The sequence below is a fragment of the Tachypleus tridentatus genome, chromosome 13 (assembly GCF_004210375.1).
Source record: "Tachypleus tridentatus isolate NWPU-2018 chromosome 13, ASM421037v1, whole genome shotgun sequence".
NCBI lineage: Eukaryota > Metazoa > Arthropoda > Merostomata > Xiphosura > Limulidae > Tachypleus > Tachypleus tridentatus.
In genome coordinates, this window is record NC_134837.1 from 8,748,154 (window position 1) to 8,775,921 (window position 27,768).

Genomic DNA, 27,768 nt, shown 5'->3' on the forward strand with positions numbered 1-27,768 from the left:
AATAGGTCAAAAACCAGTATTAAAAAAGAGAAAGGCTGTGATCAGAGAGCATACGCTGCCAGAAGGACCCCTCTATCAATATCAGCACTTCCTCCAGAGGGGATGATGTCCATTAAAAGTCCCCAGGATTAAAATGGAGAAGGCAACTGTTCAATGACAGTATCAAGGTCTGATTTATCATATGTCTCTCCAGGTGACATGTAGAGAGAACAAACAGTGATGGTATGACCCAAGGAAACATGGATGGTTATGGGCTCCAAAGGTGTGTTGAGTGGCAAAGACAGAGTGGACACATGCTGATCAACTAACATTGCCATCCCTCCATGCACTCGTCCATTACACAGCCTATCATTTCTGTACAAAGAAGATTACCATAAGAACCTTCTTGGGAGGTCCCCTCACCATGTACAGGAATTCACATCGAAGCACCAAGGTAAAGCTTTTGTTTCAGAAACAGGAAGATGCACTGATGAGTTGTGAAGTTAACAGTTGCTGCAGCATAAGTAGTATAAAAGAACAGATTAGGTTTCTGTGTAATCTTTTATTTATTAAAGTTTATTTTGACAGGAAAAGAAACTCACCAACAAAAATTTAATTGTTGATAAACAAAGTTATAGAATGAGTTATCTGAACTCTGTCTAACTGTAAATTTATAAGTTATTCTTTTACTCCATTATTGTCCAACTTAGGTTGTTTTATTTTTTACTTAGGGAGTAAATATTCTCATGATTTGAATCTCAAGTTTAATTCCCATTGGCCCATCCTGCCTTTGTCATCAAAGTTATCTGCCACTGTCACTACTGAATGTTGACTATAAAGAAGACAAGTGACTGGAAGAACCAACCACCTACTTTTGTTTGATAATTTGTTTATGAGCAGCTGATAATTGAGCTGTCAGGTTTATTAATTTTATTTGCTTCATCATACAATAGGTTATATATATATATATATATATGCACACACACACACATACATATATATATAGAAACAAAAATGTCTGTGGAGTAGACTTGGAAGTTAAAGTAAAGAAAATAGTGGCAGATAAAACTGTTTCTTGGGTTCTTTAGGGTTTAAAAAGTTTTATTTTGGAAAAATAATCTCATTTGTAGATTTTGGCCATAAATGGAGAACATATACAAAACATGCCCAAAATACATGGAGTTGAGTGATGACAACAACCTGAAAAGAAACTGTTAAGTTTCTGATTTTAAACTTATTGTTATTAAGTGAAGTTATCTTATGGAACGTAATTCACATTAAAATACCACATCCTCTTGTCTTACAAAAATATGTTAAGTACATGTATTAACAAACACGAGTTATAAACTGAATAAATGTCATGAAAAAAAAAATCATTCATGATGACGAGAAACCCACTTGAAGTAAAAATGTATCTCAAGACAGCTGGTATGTATATTAAAACTTCTATTAAAATAAAGCAGAGTACAACATTTTGACCTTCTTAGGTCATCTCTTTGTTAACCTAAGATGACCACCAAAACATTGTTCTATTTAATACCCTATCAGATACAAAAAATAAATCAGTTTATAATTTTGTCTCTTAGAAAAAAAAGACAAAAATAGTTTAAGAAAAGACTGGGTTTATTCACCAGATGAATAAAGGTAAAGTTCTAGTATATTGGTACAGACTTGAACTGGAAATAACAATGTAGAAAATAAAGTAGCTCAACATTCATGAACCAAACTTGTCAAACAATCATAACCAAAAAACAATAATTCATTTGTACACCCATAGTTAGTACAAATATGCTAATTAATGAGGGTAAACAAAGCATCAACGAGATCCTTGTACACTCATATTCAATCCATACATTACACATATATATTGTTCAACCAGGACCAACAAAACATCATATAATCCTTGTACATCAAATTAGTTCCAAATATATTTATTGGTGATTACTACTTTGTACAACAGTGAAATATGTAAGATATCTCTTCTAAATTTATTGTCAGACCTAAATATCTTTGTCAATCAGACAAATCACTGATGGACTTCTATAATCAAACAGTCAATAAAGCATCATTTAGAGAAGAGGCTTCCAACCAATAAGCCATGTGGAAGGTGGGTATGTCGGCAAGTATAATGAAAGTGCTCAAGTTTAACTTATTTACAGGTGACAATACAGAATAAAATTACAAAAGTGCCACAATATTCAGTTTTCTGACACCAAAGACCAAAATAAACAATTGTACTTGCTGGTATAAATATCTAAGACAGGAAAAAATCCTGTATAAAATATTTATAATCAACAATGATAAATTCAGTCACACTACTAAATCAAAACATGTGAAATTCATATTATAATGTTGGTAGAAACTTAAAACATGAAAATACTAAATATAGAGACTTACTATTAGTTATTGTGAAAGTGTCATCTTCATTTTTCATTAACTTCATATATGATAAATTATTCTGCTTCTCATCAGAAAAGGATTGAACCTTTAATATTTCCATGGTTACTTAGAAGCATCACCTTTATGTTCTGTTAAAAAAAAAAAAGTTTTCACTTAGTCTATAGAGAAATAAGAAGCAGAGTTACATCCTCTATACATGTTACAAAATTCAACAAATACAATTTTTAAAAATCACATTATCTTGTTAACCTTCATGTCAAATTATAAGTTTTATATTTCTTACATCTTTTTATTAAAACAGTGGCATTATCTGAAATATGTGACATTAATAAAATGAGTAGGAAAATCTTTTACTAACAGTTTAAACAAGTATGGACTAAAGATTAGGTTTTACACTACTGACTGCAGATGTTGGACTGATTATCTCTTCTAGTGTTACAACTATAACTACAAGGATTAACACTGAATAACATGCACCGTGCACTGAAAAATAACAGTGTTATTTGTTAATTAAATGAAGCACCCAAACAAAATAATTTTTACTAAATGAAATAAGTAACATTAAATTGCTATAATAATGAAAAAAGTATTATTAATAGTACCTAATATATCTTGCTTCACACGTATAAATTAACAGTATGATACATTGTACAACTAGAAGTATGTCACAATAAGCAAAACTAGAAGAATAATTACAAAAATATTGCCAGTGACATGCTTGATAAATTCAAAGAGTTGGGTTGTAATATGGGGTTGAATGTTCATTTCTTATACTCACATATAAACTATTTCCCTGTAAGCCTCTTTGTCAAGAGCAAAGAACCAGGAAAAGGTTTACTTGTATATCATGGAAATGTTGAGGAGGTATCATGAAAGGTGTAACAACAGAATGATGACTGATTGCTGTTGACCATAACAACCAGATGATTCAACTGCAATACATAAAACAAAAAAATACACCATAGAGTTTAGAGACTAAAGGACAAAGATTTCACACACACACACACACAAACCAAAATAAATGAAGGTGCATATTCATTTCACATCCATGATGTTCTCTTTTTTCTAGTTTCTTTGCACTTTTTTTTACTCTGATAAATGAAATAATTTGATGTAAGAGTTTTTTTTTCTTCCCAATTTGTAAAGAATCCTTAAGTACTAGAAACAAATTAATATTATTTTTAAAACCTGCATAAATCAATTGTTTAAAACCTTTTATTAAAACAAAACAAACTTTTATGAAGTTTAAATTCACAGGCCTGTATAATTTGTGAAACAAAAAGGTTTTAATATATAATTCAGTTGATGAAGATACTTTAAGAGAGTGTGAACATTTTTTGAATCAATCTTTTCAGTATCTTCTCTATATTTTTAATGACTTATTTAACACATTTTCTAAGTTTTTGGATGGATTTTTTGTATGTTTTTTTTACAATTTTCAATTGTGTTTCAAAACAGACTGCCTTCCTTGCTTTTACTATTGTACATTTAAAGGGGTAGAAGGGATGCAAACCTGAGTGATACAGAAACATTATGCTCACCAGGTGGTACAGAAACCCCTAACATTCCTAAAAGGTTGGGAAAATTTAACTTCGGGGCATCAAAAAGTATTTTAATAATTGTCATTTTCGATACTACTATACCAAGTGTTAGCTATTTTTGATTATTCTGACCTATTTTTTTCTCATTTTAGGACATGTTGGTATCTATTTTTAACATTTTGCATTTTTAAAATTAAGTGGCAAAGAAATCTCATTACACATAACGTTCACCTTTAAATGGCCCAGAAACACTATTATACATACTATTAAAAGAGGAGTCTGTAAACAGTTACTTGTCATTTGATGAATGTCAAGGAAACATTTTTTTATTTATTAAGAGTGTGTTTTTTTGTAATTTGATCCTCTATTGTTTAGGTTTTCCAAAAGGAATAGTTTATGTTTTGATTATGACTGGTCCATATTTGTAATTCATTATATTTTAGAAAATAAGCGTAAAATAATAGAATAAAAATTGTGTGACAAAAGAACAAGGTTTTTTACCCTTTTGGAACATGCCATCTAACTGGATATTATAACAGAAAAAATTGAATAAATATGAACTTACACTGCTGACAAAAAAAAAACGTTCACAGACACAAATTAAACTGTGAGGTATTTAGAAATTACCACAATATTTATACCTACACAGTTTTAAATTTACTTACTATTGCTTCTTCTGACAGAAAGTAAGCTGAAACAGTTTTAAGAATGCTGCTTAGCCCTTGATGAAGAGTTAGAGGAATATATTTTCTGCATATTCTTATGTTGAAACATAGATTACATTGAAACTTACCTTCTAATCCAAGCCTTGATTACCTCTGGAAGCATGCCACACCAAACACTATCAGATTCATGTTATAACCTCGCTTGATAAATGAATATATATATTATTTTTATAATAGTCGAAGCCATGCTACATTCCCCTTGCTTCTTATTTAATAGAACCGTCTGTTACAAGACAAAGTAATTTTTGTTCTGGAACAGCTTTTTTATTTATTGTTAAATAGAAAGCTACCCAACGACATACCTCCGCTGTATCCATCACTGATATTGAAATTTACTTTTTAGCATTATTACTCTTCCGACTTACTGCTCAGCCACTACAAAATTCTAGAGCGGCACCACTAGATAGCTATTAATTTTAAAACGCACTGTGTAATCTACTAAAACATTTGAAACAATAAAGCCTTTCAGTTAGAATATAAACTGAATATTTCAATCTTTGAGTTATGCCAATTAAAAGTGAGAGTTTTCAGAACATTTCGTTTGCAGCATTTCAAAATCAAATAAATTGATACTGAAACTTTTTACAGAGGTCGCAGAAAATCGCATTACATTTAATTGCATATAAAAACAGAATGTATAAGTTTATTCGAAGAAATACACTGTGGAAACCGAGCGCCAGATTTTAGCGCTGTAAGTCGTAGATTTACTGATAGCCCAGCGGAAGATATTTATAAGTGAATACGGCGAATTACTGATACAAACCGTCAAAAGAAAATTTTATCATGACATTAGAAATATATTAGTATACTGTTTGCCTTCATGAAGAAAATTATGTGTTCATAATAAACAAAACTATAACATCAAACATACTTTTATTGACGATCTGTGTGAGTTTGTTTATGGTGAGAACAACGTGATAGTATCCAGAAAAAGCTGCTTTTGCCACATTGGAAAAACGGAATCAATTCTGATTGTAAATAAAATTGATAAAACGAGTGAGGTATCAATATTTCCTACTTGCACAATAATTTATTTGCAAAATTTAAAAAGATAAGTTAAAAAACTTTAAAAATCTACATCTTTCAAGCAAATAATTTCACCATCTTCAGGAAAACAAACCATGAAGTACACATAAAGTTACTTGTAAACCTAATATATATACGTGTGTAAATAACATTTTATAATTCTATCTAGTATCTAGTCACTACCGGCCAATATGGAAAGGTCTTGCATGGCCAGGTGGTTAAGACACTCGACTCGTAATTTGAGTGTCGCGAGTTCGAATCCCCGTAGAACCAAACATGCTCGCCCTTTCAGCTGTGGGAGCATTATAATGTGCGATCAATCCCACTATTCGTTGGTAAAAAAGTAGCCCAAGAGTTGGCGGTGGGTGGTGATGACTAGCTGCTTTCCCTCTTGCCTTACACTGCTAAATTAGGGACGGCTAGTGCAGGTAGCCCTCGTGTAAGGCGAGCATGTTTGGTGCGACGGGGTTTCAAACCCGCAACCTTAGATTACGAGTCAAGGGCCATAACCACCTAGCCATGCTCGGCCGAAATTATGGGATAATAACAACTTTCTTTTCAGCCTCATTTCTCAAACACTGTCCGGGTAATTTTATTCGACGTTCTAACCGTGAAAGTTATACATTTAAAAACGGCTGGTATGGGTCGTTGAAAGTGATTTCTCTGGGCACTCCTATTTCCCTCCTACCAAAATTTCTGGGTATATGATTCACAGATCACAACTCTGGGAAGGACTGTTTTTCCATTACATTCAAGCGTAATTACAGTTAAAATCAAAAGAGAAATTTAAACTATGTAATCAGTGTATGTGTATATGTACGCATTTGTATCGAGTCAGTAACTATGAGCATTCTCGGTCTGGATCTCTCTTCTCCACAGTTCTACAACATTTTATGTTTGCTATCATCACATCGTCTCCGGCTTCAACTATTCTCGCTCTAATCAAGATTAACGCATGCCCTCCTTCTCTCTGAGTCAACGTTTCACAGCTTTCTGGCATCCACATCTTCAGATACCATCTGAGCAATTCACGTGTTAAAATAAGTCTAGTGACTCAAACATTTATTTAGTATTAACTTTCTTTTCGCACAGATAAAAAAGTTTGGTTTATTTTGAATATCGCGCAAAGCTTCTTGAGGACTATCTGTGCTAACCATTTCTAATATAATATATCAGTAAAAAATCTAATGATAAAGTAGCTAGTCATTACCACCCACCGCCAACGTTTGGACTACTCATTTACTTAGATAAAACTCCCTGGTTTGGTTTGAATTTCGCCCAAAGCTACACAAAGACTATCTGCGCTAGCCGATTCTAATTTAGCAGTGTAAGAATAAAGGGAAGGCAGCTAGTCATCACCATCCACCGCCAACTCTTGGGCTACTTTTTTATCAACGAATAGTGGGATTGATCGTCACATTATAACGTTTCCACGGCTGAAAGGGCAAGCATGTTTGGTGCGACGGAGATTCAAACCCGCGACACTCAGATTACGAGTCAAGTGCCTTAACCATCTGGCCGTGCCGGGCCAAGACTCCCTGGCCAAACACTAATTCCCTAAGGATTTTAAAGATGGTTAGGATTGGATGCGTGAGCCCCTTTCTATTTTTTTTCGTAATACCTTGAACAGTGAACAGGTGTCAAAGAATTAGAAGTTATCTAATGTCACGCCACTTTTGAAAGGAGGTAATAAAAATTGTCTCAGTAATTATAGCCCTATTAGTCTTACATCAGATATGGGAATAGTTTCACAAAGTTTGATATAGTATTCTTTGCAAAGTCATTTAATCTTCACGTGTTTACTTCCTTACTCCATGTATGCATTGTAATGACTTTTGTTTTCTAAAGACCATGTGACTCTTTACTGTCCTGGATGCATTTTACTGACTTAACTGTTTGTATGAATTTCTAGGCTTATCAGTTTTGTATGATTGGTATTTTAACTCAAAATCTATTTCTACTCTTTATATAATTAATGTTGTTGTTAGTTGAGAACTTTCTTCTACCAGGTACAAGTAAATGTTTTGCTCACTTACACTGGCCACCTGTTTAACTACCATTTAGAACTACGAAAACTTACAATATGTATGGTAGTCTAGGTATATTTCAGAACCTTCCCTTTGTCGAAAGTTAGTCCATTTTTATACACCTGTATAACCATGTAAGAAATAATAGGAAAATCCTGTTCTTCTAAATATATTGTGTGAATTTTAGTTATAATGTATTGAAGCATAAACTATATTGAATCTTAATATAGACAAACCTATGCTGTTTGTACTTCTAGCTACGGAAAAAGGCGATTCTTCTGCCATTTATTTGCCTAACGCATTAAATGATCTAAACAATTTTATAAAACAGTAGCACCCTCTTCATAGCTGGCAACTCCAAGGAACTTAATATCATTTGCAAAATTTAATTATTGATTGACAATTCCTTTTTCTATGTCTAAAAGAAATATAAAGGTTCAAAATTAGCTCTGAGGAAATACAGTTGTGATAGTAATCCAATTTGCCTTTACTCCATTGTTAAGAAATATCTGCTTTTTTCTCTCCAGTCACTCTTCTATCCAATTAACTAATTGATTCTCCAGACCAATAAATATTAATATTTCATGCAGCGCCGTTGCAATGCTCTCTGAAAACCCATATATACCAAATTTACACCCTACCTTCATCTACATAAGCAGTAACCTTAAACAAGTGTCAAAAGATCAGTAAGACAATATTTTCTCTTAGCGAAACCGTGCTGACGATATAATAAAATCTAAACCTTGTTAATAAAGAAAATTGTGTCTATCAATCTGAGTGGTAAATATCATAAATTGTATACATGTCGACATTTATTTAAATCTAAATTTAAATTATCATTTAACTCCGTTTTAGACTATTTGAAGTGATTATGTGAAACAGTTCTCACTCGCAGTACTTCGCTAAGCGAATGTGAAGGATGTAGAATAAGTGTTTTTATATTTTACACATGCATTTTAAAATAACAACAAATACGTTGCCACGTAAATACAACAAAACTCTACTATAACTTATCAGGCTTAGTATCTAAGCTGTATTTCGTTCTAAAAATTATGTTTTTTTAGAATTCAACAATATATTACCTTAACATTTGGAGTCTACCGTAAAAAAAAAAGAAATGGATTTTCCGCATATTTACTTCACAGAGGCTTAGAGAACCTGTGGAGGGAACATTTTGAGATTTTAATTGGTTATTCACTCGTCACAGACAGCAGTAGGTGTACATAAGCAAGTGCTAATAAATAGAAAGAGGTGGACAGAGATACTGTTTTTGATTCACTAAATGTAAAAAAAATCGTAGCAACTAGAAAAGATAGGAGGTTCGTATTACATGTTCTAGCTTTTCATTATCAGATAATTAATTGATTCCTAATTCCTAACTATAGACTTTATATTCAGTCATCGTAAGTACCTAATTTGAACCAAAGCTGCATTCAAGTAACAGTACTGTGCAAAAATGATAGGACAAAGCCAAATATTAGATTTCAGGCTACTTTCAATGAACAATGGAAGGTAAATCACAGGTAAAACATCAGAATTGTATTACTCTTCATATTTAGCACAACAAAAACTCAGTGAAAGTGTTTAACTTCAGCAAACAGTTAATATTTTGTACGTTCCCTTTTGCTTTAATGACTGTAAAACGTTTTTCAAGCAGTATTGTAACATATTTAATCAAAGTGTCCTTTATGATTTTACTCCAAATGTCTCGAATGCATTCCCATAAAGTTTTTTGGGAAGTAACTTTTAATTTTTCAAGTTTTGATCAATCAAATCCCAGATCTGCTCTATTGGGTTGAGATCAGGTTCTGTGTAGGCCACTAAACCATTTGAATGACTCCAGCAGCTTTTTTCGTAGCTAATTATTTTTTTACATTAGTTTGATGAGTATTTGGAATCATTATCTTCTTAATAATATAATCCTTTACCAATAATACGCAAACCACTGTGTGTATCATGAGAGATCAGTCTTTGATAGTACTTGCACTGGTCCATTTTTTCATATGTTTTACAAATAACTCCAGTCGCATCATTAGACAAACACTCCCTTCCCACTGTTTTTCCTATGCATTATGGTAAGTGCTATGCAGTGAGGTAAATATTTTCATCTTTCTTCATCCAGACGTACAACCTACGCTTTGAACTCAATAATTCAAACGAGCCTCGTTAATCTATAACACCATTTTCTAATCATTAACAGTCCAATTTTGTACTTTTTAGCAAATTTCAGCCTTTGAAAAATATTTAAAGATAGAAGTAAACTTTTTAAATGTTACACGACAGTATATTCCATTTTCGTTGAGTCTTCTTGATAGTGTAAATCTGAACACTTTTCTGTCACTTAATACACAATCATTTATTTCATGCTTAAGATCAGTGGCATCCTCTCCAGAAGGCTGCATAAACACCAGTATCACTGAATCTAGGTGTTCTGTTTTTTATTTCCTATTTTCAAATTTATTTGTATTGGTTTCATGATCCAGGGTGTACTAGACAGTGTTTGGTGAACATTTTAAGCCTGCAACAATTTGATTGAGAGCCCAAGTAGCATCACATATAGTTTTTATGCAAAATCTCTGCTTTACTGATAATTCTATCCTTTTTTTGGGCTGTGGAATGACGAGATGTCGTCATATACATGCTATTACTGTTTTTATCAAGATTTATTTGTCGATTCCTATTAATTTGATTCCTTCTAGCTGGTACTATATGCAAGCTTCTTTCTATATAGTTAAGACATTGTAGCCTGAATTTGATCACTATGTTTGTTCAAACAGAACTCTTATGACATGCCCTTGGTACAAGTATATGAAACTCTACAAAATGATAAGTATTCTCACCCTGACTTATTTAGTTGTTAAAAATTGTCAGTGAGTCGTTACCATGGTGTTGAAATTTACAATGAGTAATAGCATTGAAGAATTAGCTCATAAAATGAAAAGAATAACAAAATAGTTTTTTGTCCAAACACTTTTGCACAATATTGTACACAAAGACTAATTTAAGAAAACGTATTTGATATAGAATACGCACTTTCGTTAGACAAATATTTTTATTATTTTTTACACAGTATCCCTTCATGAAAGTAGCAGATCAATGAAAACACTACAACTCCTTACAGTGATAACTAAATATACAGTCAAGAGTATTAATGGCTCAAAAACCAAATATCACAGTATACATGTTAAATTATGTTGAAAGACACAGGTTATGAAAGCTGGCAATATTCTCAGACACGAAAATTAACAGATTGTGTTTGTTAGATTTCTCCAAGAACAGAAGTATTTTGGGTGCCATGATTTCCCATAATTCAGCTTCATATATTTTGAAAATAATATCCATTTTCTCTGCCACGTAAGAATGTTTTTACGAATTACGAAGAAACGAAACTGTTGCTTAGATCAAATTATTATTTCGTTTACCACAATTACCATTTTTTAATTATTATGTTTGTTAACAAAAATAAATAAAAGAGGAGAACGTTCATGTAAAACGAATATGCATTCTAATATTTTTGTGTTATGATCTAAGATATTGCAAGTTGAACTCGTAGTCTGTGAGTTGCGGGTTTGAATTCTTGTCCAACCAACGTTGCTTGTTCTTTCAGCCATGGGGATATAATATTGTAAACAACCCTACTATTCTTTTGCAACAAGTAACCAAAAAATTAACGATGGGTGGTGATGACTAGCTGCCTTTCTTTTAGTCTTATACTGCTAAATCAGGTAGGGCTAGTGCAGATAGCCCTCAAGTAGATTTGCGTAAAATTCAAAAACAAAACAATCTAATTGTTTGTAACAATAAAAATGAAATCAACAAGTCTACAATTTTCTGAACTTAAATGATTCATTTTCTCTCATAAAACAGTTTTGTAATCATAATAAATGTCCTCATTGTACGACTTTAGTAAAGCCATTGTTAAAAACAGTCATCGTTCACTTTTTGTTAGGCCTGGCATGGCCAAGCGCGTAAGACGTGCGACTCGTAATCCGAGGGTCGCGGGTTCGTGCCCGCGTCGCGCTAAACATGCTCGCCCTCCCAGCCGTGGGGGTGTATAATGTGACGGTCAATCCCACTATTCGTTGGTAAGAGAGTAGCCCAAGAGTTGGCGGTGAGTGGTGATGACTAGCTGCCTTCCCTCTAGTCTTACACTAGTAAATTAGGGACGGCTAGCACAGATAGCCCTCGAGTAGCTTTGTGCGAAATTCCAAAACAAACAAACCACTTTTTGTTTTATCTGAACATCTTCACTTTTATTTGGAATAGATAAATAAAAATGAAAAGAAAAATGAAAAAGTTGCTTTTTAAAGAGAAAATGAAAACGTAACGAATTTCAGAATATCTGCTGTGTCTACTGAGTATAATCAAACCTGTGGTTTTAGAGATGTAAATCTGAAGACTTATTGCTGTATCACCAATGTACATCATAAATATTAATACCAGAAACACAGAAACTTCAAACTATGGGCTTGAACGTTTCTTGATAAAGCCCCAACTGAGGCATCGCTAGATATTTTAAATGTCTCACGATACAGTGAAGTATAGACACAGAAGTATATAAATAATGATATTTACATAACGACGTGACTCAAGAGAAACATGTTAAGAAACGTTTTGCTGAATGTTTAGACTGTAACGAGCTGACGCTATGAGGTTCAGTAAAAGGGTTATGCAAGTTATGGACGCTGCATTAATTAAACAGAACCAGGAAGAATCTCGGTCTGTTTAACGTTACACAATCAAGTATACATAAAGCAATACTCCAACCCAGCCCACAGTTATGATAATGTATATAGATTAGTATCTGAAATATACTATTAATACTTAAACTTTTATTAATGTGTGAACTACTGGTAATTTAACAACCGTATTAGTCCTAATGTTGTTAACAGGATCAGTAGCTGACAGATATGAAAATATAACATCAACACATTATATTATCTTAGAAATTGTAAGTCCATTTATCATCCTGTATGACAGTGTATGTAGTGCTTGTTTTATTAATATTATGAATACTTGGATAGACTCTTGCATCAAAAACTTACCATATTTATCAGTATTAGGCCTCTGATCTAGATCTAATTGTTTAACGTTAGCAAATAATCTAAGAAACAAGTTGATTCTCTTTAAATTTAGAACGATATAAACTGTAAGGACACATGGAGTACTATTAAGCAATAAAGGTGATTATATAGAAATCATCTGAGTCCAATTTAATAGTTTTTGTATCAATTGTTTAACTTCAACTGGAAATTTAAAACTAATGATTCTGACACTGTGCACCCATCTAAATGTTTTATGCTGTTAATATCAGACACTGAAAACTAGGTAACTGAAAATATGTGGGTATTTCGTGTCAGAAATGTCCATAACCCCTGTCTCTGTCAACAAGACTAATGAAGTGACATCTAAGTCTGTGGTCACTGTTAGAAGGATAGAGTACAGGTTCATCATAGATGTTCCAAATTGCTGACATTTTACCTTGTAACGATGGTTCATGAAAATCTTCAGTCAAAGCTGTAAATACAAAATTGTTTGCACAAAACAAACGTCACAGAAAATCGCCATGCTTGCACAGAAAGGTAGATAGTAAAAATAGTTCCGCTTTCAGTCAAGTCATTTCTTTAGGTGACAATATGACTTCTGAGAGATAAATATGGATGTCAGCGTGACTGTTATTGGTGTGAGTTTCCTTAAAAAAAAAAAGGTTTTATTAGAATCGTTTAAACTCTAAACCCATTTCATCAAAACTATATCGAAATGAAAGCAGAGTAAACCTCTTACAGGATAAGCCATATCAGTAACACAGTGTTAACTGGTTTGATTTACTTTGAATTTCTATTTCAAATCTGTATACGGAACAATGCTGGAAACCTAGTTCCTATACCCGTTTTAGGCAGAGCACAGACAACCCATTGTGTAGTTTTGTGTCCAGTTTCAAAAACAAGAACAACAACAAAAATTAACCACAGTGATTAGACAGTGTACAGTTCTGTTGTTAATATACACAGTGTTTGCAAAATATACAGTTCTGTTGTTAATATACACAGTGTTTGCAAAATACACAGTTCCGTTATTAAACGGAGCGTATTAAAATTAAACCTATTTAATTGATTATAAAACTGCAGTATTTCAATTTATTTATTGTGATTTGATATAATGCAGGAGGCAAGAATCATTTACTATTACAAAATCAGTATATTTATAAATTATACAACAAGAATAGATAGAGCGAACTAAAAGTAAAATAATATTTTATATTTCCCGGACTTATGTCATTAATATGTACACTTTAACATTAACAAAATAATTTTAAAACCCACAGACTTATTTCTACAACGGATTTTAAACAGAAATTTTAAAAAGAAAGAGAACAAAAATATTAATAAAGACTTGTAAATATTTTCTATTAATCGTTTTACTAACTTAGATTTTGATGTTTAGAAAACTGTGTTGTAATAATGAAGAAATGTCTTCTCAGAGGTGTGAGGTCATAAGTTAGGGACGCTTGTTAGAGCTTATTCATTTCATAGTAAAGATCAAGAATAACGGAAGTTCATTACGTCATGGTGTAATCGTTTTTTACAAGATGGCGAAGCAGTATTACAACTATATTTGTCATAATATGTTACTCTTAGGCCTGTTATATTTTTAAACACTACACTTTTTTATACAGTTCCTTAGGAATTATTTAGAATTAGATCCTTCGTAAACGATATGTTTCAGTCAGTCCCAGAGCTTTTCAGATCTACTGGTAAAGTGGCAAATAATGTAATTAGAAATGTGTTAGACATGTGTAAAGTTTGTTTGAATGTCATGCAATGCTACACGAGGACTATCTTTCCTAACCATCCGTAATTTAGCAGTGATAAACCAGAGGGAAGGTAGCTAGTTAACGTCAACTACCACCAACGAGTAGTTTGAGTAATCCAGTCCCTACGACTGGAAAAGCGAACATGTTTTGTGTAACCGGGATTCAAACAGGGAACACAGATATTGCTTGTTGTGCACCCCTGACCAGCAGGCCAAGCTGGTCCACATGTGTAGAGAATTAGCGCTCTGGTGGGTTAGATACGTGTGTAGGGTGAATATTGTGGTATTAAACACACGTGATGGTGAATGTTATTATGTTGAGTCGCTAACATATTTCCTAAGTGAAGTTATTTTTGTAATATTTTAGATAAGTATGGGGTGGGTATTTTGATGTATTAGAAACGAGTAGAAGATTGGTATTTGATATGTTACACATGTTTTTCAGGTTGGATAATGTAATATTAAACTTTTCTGGGTGAATAATACTGCGTAGTGTATCTGTAAGATATTTATTATATTATAATTATAATAAAATATGTTCATTCGGGGTAAGTAAGTATTAAAGTTATTTGATTCCTGTTAGTATTGCCATATAGTTGCAACTGACGAGTTAATACTGTGGTATTGTTGTAATTGATAAGTCAACGTTGGTGTATTGTTGTAACAATTGAGTGAGGACTGTCGTATTGTTGTGACTGATGAGCCAGTTTGTATTATGGTATATTAGATAGGTATGTGGTATTGTATTTGTTATTATAATATTACGAGAACAAATATAAGGTGATTATTCTGGTTTTAGAATATATCTATAACAACTATTATACAGACTATTTACAAATCAAGTACTAGATTTGAAATGTTCATACTATAACTTGGTAGGTGTCGGAGATAGTTCAGTGTTTTCATGAGGCTTTCAACTGGAGAACACGTTCATGTCTACGATGAACGTACTCTGACATTTCTGTAGTGGTAACACTAGTACTTAATATACGTGTTTTAATTCTGCAACAAGTCTGTAGTGATTATAATTTTATTACAACATTTCTGTACTCATTATACTAATAATGAAACACCTTTACTCTAATTCTAGTAGTACTACAACACGTATATGCCCAGTATATTGTTACTGCAACCTGTTTGTAGTAATGTATGTAAAATTCTTCTTCCTTCCTTGGTAGGTATTTAGAATATTAGGAAAAAAAAATTGTATTCTGGGAGAGGTCAGAGAACTGTCACCCTGTTCGGCTTGTTTGTGAAGGTTAGGAGCCGTGAAGTTTGAAATTGCTTTGTAACACCGTGTTTTATGTGGGTTACATAGAGATATATAACAATAACTGTATTTGAGAATGAAAGTGAATCATACTACATCGAGGGGAGAGTGTGAAAGGCCCGTACTGATAGACGTTTCTTGATTGGTTGGTTGACAGCTAGTTACCTACTTACAGCTAGTTGGATCAACACAGGACAAAGATATAGGTTTCTATACAGGTTTATATTTGTTTCCAAAAGAACCGGAAGTAACAAATACAAATACATCTACCTTAATACGAGTGGGGCGGAGCATAAGTGGGTTTGGTTGTCTTATAATATTTTTCTGAATTTGTTGTTTTTCTTTAATTCTATTTATTCCTAAAATTTCCTTGACTATTGTGCGCTTTTCCATTATTTAATAAATTTAGAATTTTGTACCTTTTTTTCCAGATCGAATTGGTGTTTTGTATCAATATAGTAAGATGCAAAAGTTGAACATTTTCTCCTTAATATTCAGAATCTAGAATATTATAGGGTTGATGTATAATGTTGGATCATATTAGAAGAATAACTTGTAGACTGTCTTTACAACTATATAGAGGTTTAAGAAAAATCTATGTTTTAACTCTTTAACTATTGATGAAATATTGAGTGTCTAAGAACAGTATTCCACGAATCGTTTACATGATCAACAGTAAAACACATGTAAGGACATTCTAGGTTTCTATTCAAAAACGTTGTCAACGCTGCAGTATAAACACGGAGAGACACTTCTCTTCATGATTGAACAACACAATAGATAATATCTTCTTTTATTATGTGGTTTAATATTAAAATGTTCTCTAAGATATTTTCTTCGCGATCGACCTGGCAGTTTGATGGGAAGGGAGCTCGACTTCCCACCTTCGAGTCACGGTAGCGAAACCTGTCATCAAGTATGGCCGCTTTTTCAATCGATAACTCGATACACAGTGAGGGTTAGTCTCTATATTCGTTGGTAAAGATCAGTCCAAGACTTGACAGTTGGTGATGTTCACTAGATACCTTCAATAAAGTCTATCACTTCAAATTTAGGGACGGCTCACGCGGATTGTCTATGAATGTTTATGATAAAAAGAAAATCAACAAAACGCTTCATCAAGATATACAGATAAGTTACTTAAGATAGTTTCTTTATAAAGAAATATAAATGTAACTGATATATATATATATATATAAATATCAGAGTTCACCTGGATGTGATATAATGCATTTGATTATAGAAAGTGACTTTCTGTCGAGGTGAATAATGATAGTCTATAAGCTGTTTGTTTATTTGTTTGTTATTAAACACAAAGAGTTATCTGTAATCTGCTCAACACGACATCTAGCAACATAAGTCCGCACACATTCAGCTGTTCCACTGGAGGCCTTATAAACTGAAAATATTACAATAAAATGTCTGCAAGCTATTCTAACTGTTTAGGTTTTAACAAAGAAGTTTATCAGCTGGTACTTATGAAAGTCTGAACCTTTATTATGTTTTATATGCTGAAATCTATAAGTATCTAATCTTTAAACTTATTGGCAAACTGATTTAAACTGATTTAATTTTGCTTTATCAAACATTTTTAACTTTATCTCGTTTTGTTTTTTAAATAGAGAACCGTTTAATTCAGGGTCCTTGAATGGCTAACTCTGGCTTTAAGATTTATGGTAAAAAACGCATGTCTCATAATAATATCGTTGTTTTATTCTGTGGTTAACAAACAACTTGAAACTTGTAAAATTAAAGCACTATTACCCCGCTGGTACAGTGGTAAATCTATGGTTTTAAAACGCTAAAATCAGAGGTTTGATTTCCCTCGATGGATTCATCAGATAGCCCGACGTGGCTTTTGTATTAAAAAACACACATATACCATAAAATGATTCACATACACTATGTCAAAACTCCTCACACATTCAAATAAAACTACCATTGGCCAGCGACTACTTAAAGCTCGTTCTTCCCCTCTATTGTTTTTCCATATTAGTGAAATGAATAGTACTGTCCTCCTTCCAGAAAACAAAAACCAAAAGTTTCCTTTCAATATTATTTTCTTAATTGAGCAAATATAAAACAAGAAATAACTTTTAGTTTTACTAATTATAATATCATAAAACGAAGGATTTGTTTTTTATCACATTTTGTTCATCCTTTAAATGTCTAATAAGTGATTTCAGTATCTTAAATGTTGTTAGTTTATGTTTGCCTTATTTAACTGATAGAGTAGAAACGTAAAACCTTTTATAATCGTGGGATTCATATCCTCTTTTATCTTGTATCCATGACATGAATATACTAGCCCTTGATGGTTGTGTTTTAACGTTTTATGAGTTAAAATACTTAAAACCAAATCGATATTTATGAGCCAGTTTTCAAATAAAATAAAAATAATAAAAGAAGGAAACTTTTGACATTGTTTAAAAACCGGAAGAGGGCATTCTTGAATATGAAGTTTATACGTCAGCAACATCAAACCAATATTGGTTGTTCTTTATTAAAAACTGTCTAAAATCAGCTAGAATATTATATATGTAACATTATTTTTAGTAAATGTTTAAAACAGGACACAGTTTAACTCTTAATTGTGACATGAAGGTTGTTGTACACGTAATGCTATATCTATACATATTAATTGCATATTTAGTATCCTGTCTCACAAAAGAGGGCTCGGTAGGATACTTAACACACCTGGAAAAAATATTTTCTTATTAGCATATTTTTATTATTCAAGAACTTCGATGTACATTTAAATGAAACACGTTTGGTTGATATATTAATTTAAAACAATTTATTCAAATATTTCCCGGAATATAAATATACACATACCATGTGAACTAATAGAATACATTTGAAATACTTTACATTGTTTGCATGACTTTACGTAAAATATTAACCAGTTTCTCCTGAATGTTTTGTTGGCACTCATTTGATGGTACAATAAAATGCACAAGTTTTTACAATAAGTAATGTTAATGTCTGAAAATCATAAGAGTAAACGTTTTTAAGGAATCACAAATAAATAATTATAAATACAACATTTCCTTAAAATATTTAGAAAATTAACATAAAAAGCTTCCAGAAATTAATTTGATGTTATTTTAAGTTTCAGTAGACATCTAAATAGCCTACATTGTAATTATTCCTCACCACGCCTTCATGAATCTTAAGGTATATTTTCACTGTTACTGTTAATTAAGCCCAGTAATCTCTGGATATATTATACAGTTAGTTAGAACATTCTCTTAATATATTGGTGTCGTATCAATGTACTTAGTTTTCCTAAAATTCTTTAATTTTCGAAGTCTGAGTCCAGTGTATAGGTTTTCTCACAGTGAATACAAAGCACATCCACACCAAAATGGCTTCTGTCAAATTATGGGGAACCAATTCTCCACGTTTTGACACCACCTCAAGCTGTTGGAGATAACGGTGAACTGTAGAATAATTTGAATTAAGCTTTTGTGCTAATTCTTCAACTGTTACAGCACAATCTTCATCAAGTTCAGCCAGCAGCAAGTCATCATTAAAATCAACAGGAAGACTTGAACTTGGGGCAACACTTAAGTTGTAGTCACCTGATTTGAACTTCTGAAATATCTTTCACATTTTATTACATTGGGAGGCTCCACACCATAAACACTTTGAATGTTTCGTGTAGTTTCTGCTGCACTATTGTCTTTTTTAAACTCATAAAGCATTATATGTTTAATGTGCTCCTCAGACACATCCATCTTCATAAGGGTTTATTTGATTAATGATCTGAAAAAGTGGAGTTGGATTAGTTTCTTTTATTTGTCTGAACATTTTTTATACACGTCCTACTACATATTTTAGTCATTAAAGCCTTCTTCAAAGACAGAAATAATAATGCACTTCCTGTATTACGTTTTCGAACATTACTTGTGGGATGACCTGATACAACTTGGCAGATGATTTACACCATAGGAACACTTTAATTCTAATTTATTAAATGTATTTTAAATGTTTATGATATTGGAACAGTCATATTCGTCATATGTAGGTTACCAATTAGTCTTAAATTAAACAAATCTTTTAAATCAAATAAATATTCCTTTAACATGTTAAACAAACCTATGCAAGGTGTGGATGATACGTTATTTACCTTTCCTGTGTTTGTATTCGCCATGGCGTTCGTAATTCTAGTTCTGATTTGTTTGTTTGTTGTTTTACTTTCGAGCAAAGCTAAACGAAGGCTATATGCGCTAGCCACCAATATTTTAACAGTACAAGAACAGATAGAAGGCAGCTAATTATCACCATCAACCGTTAATTCTTGAGCTGCTCTTTTACCAACGAATAAAGGGTCGGAATGTCACTTTATCTGTCTCATCAAACTGAGATGAAAACACAGTAAGCTGTTTACAGAAACATGCTGAAAGGGAAATTATATTTGGTGTGACGGTGATTTGACCCCGCAACCCTCTAGTTTCCAGTTGAGCGCTCTAACCACCTGGCCATACCGGGGCCTTAGCTCTGAGATGCGTCATATAAATATTAGTTTAGCTTTATGATCCATAAATATAATACATTAAAGTAATCAACCGATCAATTCTAGCTTCATGATGTTTACGTATAATGTAATAAAATTCTCAACCAATACACAATGGACAAGATATAATTATTTGTTTGTTTATTTTAAACCGACCAACAGTCGTGAAAGACTCTCAAGATGTTCAGACGTCGTTAACGTCATCCTCACGTCGAAACACGTTGCGTGTCTTTTATGATCTTTAATCGTTTCAATATTTTAATATATATAAAAGTTCCTTTAAGCTTAATATTTGATGTTTGCATATTGCAACGTATATGCAGAGAAGTAAACAGCATATCTCTAGAACTTTACGTAGATAGATAAAATAAAACCTCAAGATATAAGACTTGAGCTTGTTTCTCTGTTACAGAGATTTACACGCTAATCATTCCATTCGGCCACAAGGTCGATACTAAACAGAAATAATATGAAAACAGCTACAATACCGAATAATACAACACTAAACTACCACTATGGTATTTTTAATTCTAAAATATCTGCTATTTTTAATTTTTATTAATAAGCACTTGATTTTCATGTTCATCACTTACATTCTTGGTGAAGAAAAAATGTCTATTGTTATAATTTGGGATAAACTGATAATACTTTTGAGCTTTCTCGGATAAATCTAGCAAACACAGGGAATCGAACAAGATATGTTTATCACATAACACTGCTGAATAATAAACTAACTATACACAATGAAACGTACCTGTATTACCACTTAACACAACGTATGTATTCACTTTATTTAGGAATATCGCTTCGCTACTTCCAAGTAAACTCCCCACTCAATCATTGTGCTCTATTGCAAACTATGCGCAAACTCCCGTTCGATCGCAGCGCTCTAGAGTAAACTGTTGGTAAAATCCCACTCAAGTGTTGTGTTCTACAGTAAAGTGTTGGTAAAATATAAGCCAAATATAATGTTCTCTAGTAAACTGTAAGTAAAGTCCCACTCAGATATAGTGTTCTAAAGTAAATTGTTGGGAAACTGCTTCTCTAACTCAACTTTGTTTGGTAAACGGTAAGTAAAGTCCCACTCAAGTGTAGCATGCTACAGAAAACAGTAACTAAAGCTTGTTTCAATAAGCTTTCGTCAGTTAATAGTAGGTAATTATTTTATTAATTGCATGGTGTGATGCGATCCGTTATTTTTATAATAAGGGTAATATACAATAATGTAAAATCACTGTGTATCATTCAGCAACACTCATTAATTTGTAAAGGTAATATTTTGAAAACTTCATAAAATACGCAAAGAGAATGTAACATAAGTCTGGATATACATAATATAAAGATTTAGTAAGGAATAAGGTGAGTAGGCCTGTCTGATTTCAAACAAATGAATCTATAGTTGTAACTAAAAAAACTATCTAATTTGTATATTGAAATTCTACCAGTCTCTAAACTGTACATGTTTATATATATGTAAAGAAATGTGTTGAACTTGTACCAGTTGTTAAACTATATGTCTAAATAGTAACCTATTAAAGTTCTTCCAGTAGCTAAATTATACATGTATACAGAAATGTACTGAACTTAAATCAATTATTAAACCATATACATATATAAATCTTCTAAGCTCGTGACAGTCACTAAACCATAAAGGTCTTTCACGGCACAATTTCCCACAGTTTCAAACAGATAAAATCAAATTCGCGGCAAGTATTCCGATTTAATACTTTGCGCCTCAGAAAGAAACGCAAAGCAATCGAGGCGCTCAAAATGGACCTTCTCTTCGCCCTACTCATAAAGTTAAATTTTACTAGACTAATGATTAAGTGCTAAACCGAAAGAATTTTAAGTATACCAGATTATGCTGCAGGCTGGTGACAAAGGTCCGTTGGTGGTCTGCGAGAGGTTAGATATAGATATTGACCCTAAAAAAAAAAAACGCAAGAGGATAGGGATCTGTAAATCCAAAAGCCTCAAAATTTGCTGTGGGGAGAACGAGAGTACCCCGAGAAAACCGACTTTTGTTTTCTAAAGACCATGTGACTCTTTACTGTCCTGGATGCATTTTACTGACTTAACTGTTTGTATGAATTTCTAGGCTTATCAGTTTTGTATGATTGGTATTTTAACTCAAAAGCTATGTCTACTCTTTATATAATTAATGTTGTTGTTAGTTGAGAACTTTCTTCTACCAGGTACAAGTAAATGTTTTGCTCACTTACACTGGCCACCTGTTTAACTACCATTTAGAACTACGAAAACTTACAATATGTATGGTAGTCTAGGTATATTTCAGAACCTTCCCTTTGTCGAAAGTTAGTCCATTTTTATACACCTGTATAACCATGTAAGAAATAATAGGAAAATCCTGTTCTTCTAAATATATTGTGTGAATTTTAGTTATAATGTATTGAAGCATAAACTATATTGAATCTTAATATAGACAAACCTATGCTGTTTGTACTTCTAGCTACGGAAAAAGGCGATTCTTCTGCCATTTATTTGCCTAACGCATTAAATGATCTAAACAATTTTATAAAACAGTAGCACCCTCTTCATAGCTGGCAACTCCAAGGAACTTAATATCATTTGCAAAATTTAATTATTGATTGACAATTCCTTTTTCTATGTCTAAAAGAAATATAAAGGTTCAAAAATTAGCTCTGAGGAAATACAGTTGTGATAGTAATCCAATTTGCCTTTACTCCATTGTTAAGAAATATCTGCTTTTTTTTCTCCAGTCACTCTTCTATCCAATTAACTAATTGATTCTCCAGACCAATAAATATTAATATTTCATGCAGCGCCGTTGCAATGCTCTCTGAAAACCCATATATACCAAATTTACACCCTACCTTCATCTACATAAGCAGTAACCTTAAACAAGTGTCAAAAGATCAGTAAGACAATATTTTCTCTTAGCGAAACCGTGCTGACGATATAATAAAATCTAAACCTTGTTAATAAAGAAAATTGTGTCTATCAATCTGAGTGGTAAATATCATAAATTGTATACATGTCGACATTTATTTAAATCTAAATTTAAATTATCATTTAACTCCGTTTTAGACTATTTGAAGTGATTATGTGAAACAGTTCTCACTCGCAGTACTTCGCTAAGCGAATGTGAAGGATGTAGAATAAGGCCGTTCGTGGATATAAGGCTGAGTGATCGATTCTATTTCTCTCTGACACGATTTGTGTCTTCTTGCGAATCTGCTTTGTGTCTTCCTACTGAACGTGATGTTGATGTTTGTTGAGATTGACGCGTCTGTGGTCTTAACGTGCGTGAGTTGAGTCTGGCTTGTTGCTGGATACTTCGGATTAGGTCGCTGTTGAAAAATAATGTCAACTTTGGTCAGAGTATCCTTGTCTTTCTTCCTAGAGTTGAGTGTAGATATGCTGCTGGCAGCAAAATAATAGGCATAAATGTAACTAAAAAGCTTACTAGACGAGGGGTACTCTGATTAACAGACTTGACATGTTGAAGTGGAGTTGGTCGACGCTGGGGACGTTTGGCACTAAAGTGAAAATAATGTAGGATGCATCCCTGGTTTAGTATATAATCAGCTACCTGTTTATTCTGAGTCACAATTTTTACAAAATGAGTTGGTAGGCCTGTGGTCTTGGAGTGGATTCTGTGGGCAGCAAGGAGTTTCGAGGAAGTGGTTGTTTCCAGAGAATGTTGTATTTCTACTGGAGTTATAGAAAGATGAACATTGTTAATGAATACTGAGTATAGACTACTGGAACTTTTGGTGGGAGAGCACTGGACTTTGCTATTTGTATTCCACGGTGTATATAGGTAAGCGTGGACCTGAAATGTTGAAGCCTGTAGTAGTATACCTCCTCGATGAAGGATTTTTGTTTTTCTAGGATCAACTGAGACGTTGGGTTTGTAGTGGACGATAAAGGCGCAGGGAGAAGTCCATCGGTATCCATCAAGAATTACCGGGGGGTACTGATGATTTTGGCGTAGAAGGAAGCTTATACGATAAAGGCAACATGGCAGTGGTAAATTCACACGTCTGAACACTTCAGCTGCTATTAAAGGAAAAACGAACAACAAAACGGACCAAAAAAGAAGTTTCAAACAGATAGACTAGAGTGACAGTTCTTATAGGCTTTCCTTGTTATTTTACGTGTATGTGTTTGTGTATTTTTCTGGGAATGGGATCCATACCTATCATATTAGATTTTCAAACGAGGCCGCGACCCGAGAAAGGTTTAGCTACAAAACTAGTGTAAAAACGGCTAGTGAAAAGTACTCATCGTAAATTGTTGAACGACACCCTTCTGACCAAATAGTTGGACTTGACCATCACAGTTTAACAAATACAGTCCTCAAAATGCATAGCCTCTTTTTTGTTGTTTTTTTTTCAGGCAACTTGACGTGACTCAGAAATTAGTCTGAAGCACTAATTACACTATGTAACACAAATTTTGTTCCTGGATAGTATGTGCTATTTCGTAATTACTTATGTTGTAACAGTAGAGAAACTTTGCTTTTATGACCTGGATAATGAAATTTAGGAATTAACCTATTTTTATATGTAAAAACGGACAAATTTGCACACATTCATTTACATAAGTCTGAATAAAACATTTGAATCAAGATTAACATATATTTATTCTAAAGTTATACAAAAATGAACAAAAATGATTGGAAGTGAGTAGTTTTTCGAGATATGCAACTGTAATGTAAATCACTTTCACATATCATCCCTCAAATATACTCTCCCATCATGTTTTCGTTATACACTCCAAAGTCACAAAAGCAAAGTTAAAAGAGAAAAATAGGTCTTTTCCTTTTATTTTTGGCATAAGCAATTGGGAAATAACAATTTCTGCCCAGGAACAAGAAAAAGTATGAATTGCGCGATACCAATACAGATGTGTGACTGATCCAGTCATGGTATTATTACAATAATAAAACAAATCGTCGTTTTGCACATTCATACAGGAATTAGCATAACAAAGACAAAAAGAGGTTCAGACAAAAACGAAAAATATTTCTTTGTTTTAAATTTCTCACAAAACTACACGAGGGCTATACGTGTCAACTAACAAGTAAGTTTTGATTTTGTATACTTACATGTATCCCCTAAATCTATGTAACCAATTAGTAAGACCTAGTAAAAGTGAATAACCTTTGTATGATTATTTTGAACTCCTGAGTAAATGTAAGCTAAAGATATAAAGTGCCCCCAAAAAGGTTGGACTCATTGACCTTTTCTCTAAGAACAAATAAAATAAAAAAATATAATTTTATCTACTAAAAGACAGAATCACATTTTAATTTCGTACTTACTGGTAGTAGCCTTTTACCTTATTCATTCTAATTCAAAGTAATAATTTGTTTGATTGTACAAATGTTAATTAACTTTAATTACTGTATCTTGATTACAGTAAGTAATTTTTTAAAACGAACAGTCTAGAATGTCCGCCGTTACAATACAAAATCACAACGTCGTCTATCCATTTTACCATTATATATCTCAGAACAGCTAATATGGGTATTAATAAAGCAGTGAACAACGTTTCGGTCTTCCTGTGTTATCTTCTGATTAACAAACGTCTAAAGGTTTTATCTGCTTTATCAGTAAGATAGTTATTACTCATACCAGCCGTTCTGAGATACATTTTTATTTCAAGTGGGTTTCACATCATCACGCAATTTATATTGTTTAAATATAACTTTGCAACTCTACAGTCTATCTGCAACAAGTAAAGAGAACGAATCCAATTCTTATTGAACGTTATTTCGTGAATATGGATTTTTGTTGAATTCTTTTTCACTCGCTGTCAGTGTACTTAATACCACATCTGTACGGTTACTACTTGTAACTGGCTGTCAGTGTACTTAACTACCAAACTTTTAAACCTTTTTTGTTATTATTAATAACGCATCACAAGTAATTTCTACTTTAATGCTGAAAGGCGTTTTTGTTTAATTGTCTTTGTTTCAGAGTACAACCTCATCCCGGATTTTAACATTGTAAGTCTAGACTCGTCGCTGTCCCACCGATCAGACAACTCTGACAGCAGCAATTACCCCTAGAATGTTAACAACATAGTTAACAGCACTGTTCACGTACCACCTTGTGTTTTTCTTGCACGTACTGTTTCGTTGCCTTAATGTATCTTATACATTTCTTTTTTACTTAGAAGCTGTAACTATAAAACAAAACACAAACCATACTACTAACAAATGTTTAAAAGGTTATCATTACTTTCATAGCGAAAAGAAATCTGTGAACTTAACTGTAATTGTATCAACATAAGTTTTTATTTGAGTACTCCTAACACTGACAACAACGGGTCTAACCACTCATACTCTAAGTGTAGGAATTTAATAACCGTACTGTTTAGTTTGACGATTTACTTGTGATCTTGTTTGACAGAACATTGCCGAGTTTGTGACAACTAGTGCTTCAACTCGGGAAAGGGTAGAAATTATAACTTTAATTATATCTTAAATATTCACAAGTAAACCTGTGCTTGGAAACTGAAGTGCGAAGATTAGAATGTTATCGTGCTTTATTTTGTATAGTACGTTCTTTCGGGTTTCCTTTCTCGAATTATTTTCAATGGATTTAATATTCGCAATAAACGATGGAAGTTTCCCATGTCATTGTGTATATTTATCATAAGAAAAAAAAATCTACTGTTGTTCCAGAAAAAATAAATCTCTACTTGTTTGTGTGTCGAACTATTTTTCTTCTGTCTTACAGTTCTTTACATCTGTTCCGTATATAATGTCATTATTATCCTGCTTTCAGAAATTATTCTATCTTAAAAAAAAAAAATTCGATTATTACTTTTCTGTAATTTGTGCAGTAATTTTGTCGACTACGCGAAACGTTAGTTGTTCAAAATTATATCACAATTCTTTTCTCTTGGGTTCTTTTAAATTAGCATGTAAAAATACTTCGGTGTTCGGTCCGTTTAGTTTTAAAAAATTAGCTTATTTCCTCCTTTTAACGTTTCCACAATTTTAAACTACTTTCAAACTGTCGTAAATCGGTTTAGGCCTATGTTAACACTCTAATTATGTTACTAGAATAAACTGACGTTCGTGGGTCTTCTCCAAATTTTTCATGAAGGTTATTTTGTCGGTGAGAAGATACATGCAAATATTCGGCATTGTGTTTTGCAGTTTTTGTGTTTGTTTCTGCATTTTTTTACAATTACATATAAGGGAAGCAACTTATAATCCACCTAAGATAACGTTTCATGAACAAATTTTCATAACTTCCGCCGAAGCCTGTGGACAATTATTTTGATATCTTAAGTTTATATCAAGCAAAGTGAAAGAAAAATAAAACGTGGAACTCTATATAAACCATTTTTTACAACATGAACTATTATTGTCTGGATGGATATGGCAAAAGTGTGCTTGGAATATGATTATAATTCATTGTTCTAATACCTGAACATTTATTTCTAAAGGACTAAGTAAATCAAT

At 32.7% G+C, this 27,768-nt stretch overlaps 2 long non-coding RNA genes across 3 annotated transcripts in view; both read right to left on the reverse strand.

Annotated features, from left to right (window-relative positions):
* The window catches only part of LOC143237347 (uncharacterized), a 367,273-nt gene that overhangs the window by 14,127 nt on the left and 325,378 nt on the right, over positions 1–27,768 (reverse strand). The window lies entirely within an intron of this gene.
* LOC143237348 (uncharacterized) lies at positions 1,056–5,218 on the reverse strand. The gene is made up of 4 exons (XR_013020027.1): positions 4,714–5,218; positions 3,158–3,311; positions 2,377–2,507; positions 1,056–1,179 (listed from the first exon to the last, which is right to left on the reverse strand). It is a non-coding gene; the product is annotated as an uncharacterized LOC143237348 (long non-coding RNA).